Here is a 9,723-nt window from a genome sequence, read left to right on the forward strand (position 1 = left end):
TTCAATTTTTTTTAATCCCTGTTCCCTGCCCTCACCCCTGCCCTTGTCCCCCTTCCCATTTGAGTAAGTTCTTCTTACTTCTCAATATCTATCCTCATTTTGCTCCCTATGTACACTTTTGGTTTCTCACACAAGAGAATTCAACATTTAAACTTGTGTGATTTATTTCACTTAAGATTATGGTGTAGAGGTACAGTTTATCCAACATCCTTCTTTGTGTCAGAGTAGTACTCCACTGTGTATAAATAATTTCCTTTATCCATTGATGAGCACATGAGGCTGTTTCCAAAATTTACCTATTGTAAGTTATGCTGCTGTAAACAACTATGGATCTATCACTGTGGTATGATGTTTTTAACTCTCAGATGCTTAGAAGGGGAACAGGTGGATCAAATGGAATTTCTATATAAGTTTTTTGAGAAATCTTGCTGATCTCCATAGTGGTTGTAACCAAATTTACACTCCAACCAATGCAGGATTCCTTTTCCCCACGGTTTCAATGGCATTTCTTAATTGATTTCTTTTGATTTTGTTTCTTGATATTTGATGGATTTTGAGGGTTTTTTGTTTTATACTTGATTGATCTCTTGATGATGGCCATTCTTTCTGGAGTGAGATGAAATCCTGGTGTTGTTTTAATTTTCATTTTTGAGTGACGAGTGATGTTGAGCAATTTTTCACCTATTTATTTGCTGTTTGTACTTCTTCATCTGAGAAGAGTCTGTTCATTTCAGATGCCCATTTTCGGATTAGGTCTTTGAATTGGGGGGGGTGCTGATTTGAGTCCTTTATATATTGTATTAATCATCTGAGGATTACTTGACAAATGCTTTTCCATTTTGTGTCATCTCTTCATTGTGTTGATAGTTTCCTGTGCTGTGCAAAAGCTTTTTAATTTGATGTCATCTCATTTGTTGATTCTTTGTAATATTTTGTGATCAGGGTTTTGTTATAAAGTCTTTGCCTACTCCTGTGTTTCTGAGAGTTTTACCTAGTCTAGCTTCCATCAGATTCACTTTGTTTTTATATCTTTGATCCATTTCATCTTTTAGTGTGTGGTGAGAGAGATGAGTCTAGGTTCAATCTTAGGCATGTGGAAAGCCAGTGTTCCCAGCACCATTTATTAAAGAGACTATCATTCTTCCAGTGAAGATGTCTGACACTTTTGTCAGTGGCTGAGTGTGCTTGGCGTTGTTTCTGCATCTTCTGTTGTGTTCCACTAATCCTTGTTGTCTTTTGTTTTGCCAGTACCATGCTTTATCACAGAAGGTTTATAGTGTAACTTCAAATCAGGGTTTTTGTGCTCCCCTGCCTTGTCAATAGAACAACTTTTACCCCCTTTCACAACAGAACAGTATTCAGCCATAGTAAGATATAATTAACTACCTATAAATACATAAGGGTAAATGGTATGGGTATGGAAGCATGAAGAAAAAACATACATTATGAAAAATTAAGCCAGGGATTTAACTCAGTGGTTCCCCCACCTGCCTTGCAAGGTCCTGCGTTTGATATCTGGTACCAAAAAAGAAAAAAATTAAGCTATGGAAGATGTAAAGAAGGTATAAGATTGATATAAATGATCCTATTAAGAAGTAAAGTGAGAGACCAGCCTGGGCTACATAGTGAGTTCCAGGTCAGTCTCAACTACATAGTGAGACTCTGTCTCAAAACACCAAAAAATTAAGAAGTAAAGTGAGAGACCAGCCTGGGCTACATAGTGAGTTCCAGGTCAGTCTCAACTACATAGTGAGACTCTGTCTCAAAACACCAAAAAATTAAGAAGTAAAGTGAAATGTACTGAATAAAAGTTACAGAAAAAACAACTAGGAAAAGGACAAATAATAGGGAGTGGAGATTAAACTAGAAAAGAAAAGAATCACCAAAGGAATAAGCTGAAAGAAAAGGAGAGAATAAAAGCAAGATAAAGTAACATTAAAAGAAGGGTATCTTAGTTACTTTTCTCATTGCTGAGACAAAATACCTGACACCCAAAGTTAGAGAAAGAAAGGTTTATTGTAGCTCACAGTTAATAGAGGTTTAGTCCATAGTCAGCTGGCTCCAAGGCAGAGGGGCATCACAGAGGAGAAACAGTCCACAGCAGGCAGAAGGCAGCAAAACAGCAGAGAAGCAGAAGGCAACAATAGCAAGCAACAGCAGCAGCTGTTCTGTCCCTTATGTCCCACCCAAGCCACACCATTAGGGCAGGTACCTCTCACACCCAGGGTAGGACACCCTTAATCCTACCTTTGCACCACGATTCAATCCCAGCATCACATCCGTGATCTTAGCATCATACCCTAAATCCAGCCACCTCCAAAAAGGGGACATCTAGATACAAGCCATAATGCAGTAATAGGAAATGGATGGTAAGACTCCAAGCTTTGCCAAAAAAGTAAAAATAAAAAATGTACCAATGGAGAAGCAAAGATAATGGGTTAAGAAAGGGAGGGTTTAAAAAAAATTACTACATACTTCCAAATGAATGTTTTTTGTTTGCAGGGTTTTTTTTGCGGGGGTGTTGTTGTTTTGTTTTTTGAGACAGGGTCTTGCTATATACTTCGGGCTGGCCTTGAACTCACAGCAGTCGTCCTGCCTCAACCTCCTAAATGTTCAGTGTGCACCATCATGCCCAGCTACCAGGTCTGCAATCTTTAACCTTAGAAGTCCCATTCCTCTTTGTCCCTTTGTAATCTGTGTTTGTGTGGAGGTTTTTCAGTTCAACAGGACCCCTCACCACAAGCTCCTTTTTGTACCAACTATCCAAGCTGCGGCATCGGCCCAGGAAAGGTGTGGGGGTGCCTGAGGTATATTCTGGTGTCCGTGAGAGCAGCTCTAGGAACCAAGCAGAGGCTCATGTTGACTTTGGGTGCCCAAGGAGACCCAGGTGCGCCAGGCCTAACATGGGGAGATTGCAGCAGGCCGAGTGAGGGCATGGGTGCTAGGTAGTATCTCACAGGCAACCTCTTATTTTTCCAGAATCCAACCCAGACAAAATCTGCAACACTGCTGTCACTACACTTGTACATTCCACGTTCTCTAGATGCTGCATAATTCTATCAGACCTCTTGGTTTTCCACTGTGTATTTTAGCTTATTACAGTTCATGCCACTGCCATCCCATGAACCACCAACATAGGCCACTCAACCCAGGCCAAAATATAGCACGTTTCTGGTGCACCACCAACTTTACAGGTAGAAGATTATTATGGACTGGGGTCTATCTGGATATGACAAAAATATACAAAACAGTGGGTGACTTAGTTACTTTCTCTCCTGCAACTTAAAGGAAAAGAGGTCTATTTGACTCACGGTTTCAGTCCATGGTCAGCAGGCTTCAAGGCAGAGACAGCATGGTGGAAGGGCCTGATCACATCATGCAGAGAGGAAGTGGAGAGAGAAGGGAAGAGCCAGGGACAGGAAAACACACCCCCAGTGGCCCATCTCCAACCAGGCCCCACCTCCTGACAGCCCAACTGTGAACTCATCACTGGTAAGCACTGATGAGTACAGCACCCCATGATCCGATCACCTTCCACACATGAAACTTTGGGGGGCATTTTAGATCCAAGCCATAACAGTGGGTAAGAAAGATCAATCACTCCCTTTACCCATGGCACTCTGTACTACATGTCTGTGGTACAGAAAAAAGAGAGGGGATAATTATACTGCTTCTCTCAGCTTGATCCCTTTCTGCGTGGAAACTGAGCCTCCTGGAATCCCAGCAGGACAACACCAGAGCAGGCCTGTCCTCATGCATCCAATCCCTTCCCCCCTGGAAAGGCAGAGTCAGGGTAGAACCTCCTTAGACCCCAGCATCATCTTGAGCTGTGGGCCAGTCAAGCAAAATAGAGTAAAAGGTGTCCATTACAGCTGGGTGGATGGTGGCCTATAGCGGTCAGCAAATGATAGCCCTAAGGGCCTGGGATGGGCTGGGAAGTTAAAAGCTGAGCCAGTCAGGAAACTTTAGTCTTGGGCAAAATGCTGGAGTCTTGGTTTTCACCAGGCTAATACCACCCACTAGAGGACAGATTGGAAATCTCAGGGGTTTCTGGTCATGGTGTAAGTGGCTCACTCTTGGAATGGATACATTACCATGCAAAGATCTGTCACATACTTGACATGGCTTCAGAATTTATCCAACATTCATGAAGAGATGAAAACTATTTAACAATCATTTGATCTTGCAACAAACTACTTTTTGCACATTTTAAACACTGTATTGTCCAGGAATGCAACTAAATTAGAGGAAGTGTATACTTTGTTTTGTTGCAAAACTTACACAGTAGAGCTGTCCCACTCACAGTGACTCTCTCCCAGGCACAGTTATGGTTTCGTAGACTTTTTCTAGGATAATAAAAGTTTTAAAAAGAGGGGTTTGCAAGCCGGCTGTGGTGGTACACGCCTGTAATCCCAGCACTCGAGAGGCAGAGGCAGGAGGATCACTGTGAGTTCAAGACCAGCCTGGGCTACACAGTGAGTTCCAGGTCAGTCTCAACTACATATAGTGAGACCCTGTCAAAAATGAGAGGGGGATTGGGACTGATTAGATTAAACTCAATGTGCTAAGTGTCCGATGCCCAAGGTATGGCAGCTGCCCAGCCCTAGTGGCCCCCAGCAGTGCTGGAGCAGGGCAGCATCCTGGCCCAGGGAGGAAGACAGTGCCATGTGCCAGGCAGCAGCCATTGCAGGGCCCAGTGTGCCAGGCAGGAGCAGCATAGATATCAGAAGAGGGTTATCCAGTTTCTACAAAGACAAGGCCTGGGAAACCACTCAAGGACTGGTTGCAATGTACAAAATATGATAAAAAAGTACTCTAGTTGGGCATGGTGGCGCATGCCTGTAATCCCACCACGTGGGAGGCTGAGGCATGAGGATCATCACATGTTCAAGGCCAACCTGGGCTACATAGAAACACCCTGTCTCAAAAGAAAAAAAAAGTACTCTAAATGTTTAATTACAATGTAATACGCATTGCCATGAATCCCCCCAGAGTCCTCTCCTTCCCTTTGAACACACCAGCATTCATACTATTCTCTGAAACAGGTCTGGAAGTCCTCTTTTGTGTTCCTTTGTGCGATCAAAAATGCACTGAATGCCGCTGCCAAGAACAATCAGACAGAAGGGCCGGCTCATAAAAACACAAGTGCGTCCTCATCCACCATATTCACTGGATCAGGCACCATGTGATTCTGGCTCTTCCCAAAGTCAGACTGACTATGAAAGGGAAACATTTTGAATCAGTTCAGGACAATGAGGCATCCAGACAGTGCAACTAAAGATCCTCACGAAAAGAGGACTTCCAAAACTGCTTCAGAAAGTGGCAAGAACAGTGGGATAAATGTGTGTGAAGGGAATGGGATGATTCTGAGAGGCATTCACGGCTGTCTTACTGTAATAAATTCTTTAAAACGTAAAGTCATCATGTTTCGACCACACTTCATAAACATCCTCCACAGAGGTTTCCCATAAACTCAATGAGTGACTGAGACACCATGGCGTAGGCATGAAGACACCATGACTCCTGTGACAACCGGAGATGGAGGGAGATAATCTGTGCTGTTCTCTCTAATTGCCTAAAAGACGTCAGAGGCACCCCCTGGAACACCTGAACTAACCACCACCATCATACTGAATACGTAAGTGCCAGGCAGTTCCACATGCCGGTACTAACCTGTTTAATCCTTGTTCATTCAAATGGGTACTCTTAGCCTTGGTTTTCCAGAGGCACAGAAAAATGATGCCCCTTTAGCTGCCCAATGTCAATGGGCCTGGAGGAGTTAGCGCCTAGGCTCCTACCCACCACTGCTGTGCTTCAGGGATGAGAACTTCTGTCCTTCTTGAACCTGTAACAGACCAGCTCCCTGCCTGGCCTCTCACACACACGTTCCGGGGCCACCACTGCTGTGGTGTGCGGGATCTTGTCATGGGGTGGGGGACAAGCCCTGGTAGGACTCCCCCTCCTTCCATCCACCAATGAGCCAGGGCCCTGAGTACCAGGACCATATGCAACACCTCCATCTGAGCTCTCTGCAACTCTCCCAGTGTACCCTGTGACCTCCCCAACTGACCAATGGTCATCTTCCTCTCAGCACATCTGTCATCAGACTACTTATGTGTTCCTGGGCAGCCACCCTCCCTAGAAGGTAAGGGCCAAGAAGACGAGCATTTTGTCTGTGAACTTCTATATCCCCAGCCCCTGCAACCCTGAGCAGCACAGAAGAGAAACCCAGGAAATATTTACTACTGAATGAGCAAAAGCATTCAATGGAAAGAAGCTGAATATCAAAATCAAAACCAAGCCTGCCCTTTCCTTTGCATGTGGTACAACTAACTGCCACCCATTCTTGCAATTTTCAAACCACTCTCATCTCTCCAAGATCATCCACCAGCATAGTGGAAGAAGTTTGGGGTGGGAAGGTGGGCTCCACAAATGGGCAATCTTTGAAGCAGCAACTAAGCTCACAATGCACCTGTCGCACCACACAGTGCACTCATTCCTCAGTTCTTCAAGTTCTAGCCTGTCTGTGGGAAAGCCCAGCAGGAAAAGGAAATGGTTTTAAAGTGAAACCTCTAACAGGAAAGCCTCATCATGTCAGATTTCACACAGGCTGTGTAATACATGAGGGAAATGCAAGCTCCCACTCTCCACAGTGACAGAGACAGACTTGCACCCACAGACAAACAAGGGTACAAATGGGGGTGTGGCCAGCACACAGCATTCCAAGGAAGAGAGGAAGAGGAGCCGGAGGAGGAACAAAGGGCCCATTGCGGTCCCATCTTGCTGTACCTGGGCCTTAGACTGACCTCATGCTTCTGGCACCTACTCAGGCTGAGGGAAGGGACAGGCACCTCTACCTACTGGAAAAGGGAGGAATGTGCATCTGTAAACACGATCCCCCTTTAGCGGCAGAAGCTGTGGTGGCTGCCCTGTGTGTTGGGGCAAAGGATGGCCAGTGCACACAGGCACTCTGGAGATAGTGCAGCAGGGTAGGTGCCTGCAGCTGACACCTGGGGATCCACAAACAACATAGGTGCGTTAAAATGCAGGGCCTAGGGCCAGGGATTTGGCTCAGTGGTGCCGCCACCTACCTTGCAAGTGCAAGGTCCGAGTTCAATCCCCGGAACCTCCCCCCAAAATTCAAGAGATGTTCATATTGGACCAGGGATTTAGCTCAGTGGCTCCAGTGCCTGCCTCGCAAGCACAAGGACCCTAGTTCGATCACTAGTACAAAAAAATTTAAAAAAATCACTGTGCCTACTCAGTGCTCCCTGTCCTGCTGTGCACTTCCTACTTATGCCTCTGGCAGGGTGTGGGTCTGGTCATGAGCATTTGTTGGTCTTATTAACCACAAGTAGTTCTGTACTTGCAGGGAGAAGACCCGTGTCCTGGTGAGGCTGCCTTAACCTTACACACTGCCAAGCTTCACCCTAAGGACAGGTGACACTTCAAAAGGAGGTGTCAATTCTTACTGCATACGCTCTTCCTTACAGAAGGCATGGTACCACATGCCGATAATCCCAGCACTCTGGGAGGTTAAGGTAGGATTCCAAGTGCTAAGCCCAACCTGGGTAGCTTAGTCACTTAGTGAGACCCTGTCTCACAATACAAAAAGGCTGGGGATGTGACACAGCATGAAGGCTTTGGGTTCAATTCCCAGTACTGCAAAACAAAACCAACAGAAATACACAAAAACCCAACCATCCATCAGACAGTGGAAAAGAAGACACAGCAAATCCTGATGTTTTATTCTGTAAAGCACATATGCACATATTCCAAACACAGAAATTAATCAGGGAGTGAATGCCATAACAGATCAACTACTGACCATCATGCAGCAAGGTAAGTGGAATGGATCCGCCGGCCCTCGTAATCCCACAGTGCCTGCAGAAGGTTTGAAAAACCAGGATGCTGAATCCCTACACACTGCCGAAGAAAATGCAACCAAAATGGCAAGTTCCTAATGATGCGAGAAACTTACAAATAGAATCAAAACTGATTCAAGTCATACAGTGAAAGGACAAAAGGAAAAAGGACAGAGATCAATATGATCTGAAACAACCATTTTAATAGTTAAGTTGCTGACCTTTCATGGGCCCTCTAGTCCAAGGTGCCTGTGGCCAAGCCTGTGTGCAGCGGACCCACCCCTCTGGAGGCACAGCTGTGGAAAGGGCCTGCACGCACATGAGGCCCAGCAGTAACAGGTACCCCACACTTACTGGCGTGCTGTGGCCTCCCTGTTCCCCACCTTCCTTCATATACCTGCTTAGCTCCATGTTCCCTTAAGATCTGTGAGAATTACCTGCTACAGTGAATGTTGGGTTTTAACCTGTGCGTCCTGGCCTCAGGACAAGTCATACTGTCCCGGTAGTTTTGGCACATTCTCATGCCTAATAATATTTCTCCCTTGGCTACAGATTCCAGCCATTCCCTGTAATTAAAACAAAGGCAATTAATACCTGCAATGAGCTGGATTGAACAAACCAGTGAAACTGATTCCTTTTAACTTGTCTTTTGCCTGTTACTCTGCTAATTATGAATCTTTATAACTCCACTTCACTGGGACTTCACTAATTCAGTAGCAGCTTAATCTGATGGTCCTAAGGATACTGGTATTTCTAAATAATAAGCCAAATGGCTTTCTGAATCTTGTCTCATAAGGGTTTCAAAGTCTCTAAAGAAAAAGCTAAAATAACAAGCTAATCATGCATCATTGTAAGCAAATTGTATCATACCAAAAGGAACAAGAAACAAAAATTGGTTAGACAAGTATGATCAGTGCACTTGAAATGTACTAAGAAGAAAAAGTGGGATACTAACATATCAAGTAACTACAGTGATTATTTTAACAATTCTCAATAAAAGCCCACAATTGTTTTCCATTCAAGAATGCCTGGGATAAAATGTTCCAGGCCAACAAATTTCGGACTGTGGGAACTCTTAATTTAGAGCAGACAGACTACAGGGATGCAGTCACATCCAAGGTCTTAACTGCCCTCCTGCTGTAGCTCGCTCAAGAACACAGACATCATTAATGACAATGACTTATTAAGGCAAAGAGTTGTCAAGAAAAACAAGTAACAAGAAAGGACTGGAGGGCTGGGGATTTAGCTCAGTGGCAACACGCCTGCCTTTCAAGCACAAGATCCTAAATTCAATCCCCAGTACTAAAAAAAAATAAAGGACTGGAACAGATAATGTACAAGTTTTTAAAAATGAACAAGGATTAGAGGGCAAAAGGACTGAGTTAGATGATCAAAATATTCTAAGAAAAATTCTTTTGATTGTCTTTGATAAACAGCAAATCCAAATTCCATTCCTTCAGATTTTACAAGCCTTGTCCTCATCATGCTACAGAGCTACTAGATGCCTTTTGAAGATGTAGGTTGCACAAAAATAAAAGGAAAAGTTTTTTTGTTTTTAAAAGATTTTATCTCCTTTTCAAAAAAAAAAAAGAAAGAAAGAAAGAAACCCTTTCATGACTATAAAACCAAATCCTCATTCTTTGTTTCCACACTGCCATGTGCGTGCTGGTAAGTAGAGCCGCTAACTGCCACTTCGACCTAGAGCCATTTACCTAATGTCTAGGCCCTTGGGAGTGAGGGATCTGCTTTAATTTTTATAATAGAGAGGAGAGTAATGGAGGGGAAAAAGAACATTCTGTGCCAACTCAAACAAGACTGAGCTCCTCACCATCAGCATGGAAAATGAAACTTAGATCTT

This window comes from Fukomys damarensis, unplaced genomic scaffold (assembly GCF_012274545.1).
Source record: "Fukomys damarensis isolate Sample0158 unplaced genomic scaffold, DMR_v1.0_HiC HiC_scaffold_17, whole genome shotgun sequence".
Taxonomy (NCBI): Eukaryota; Metazoa; Chordata; class Mammalia; order Rodentia; family Bathyergidae; genus Fukomys; species Fukomys damarensis.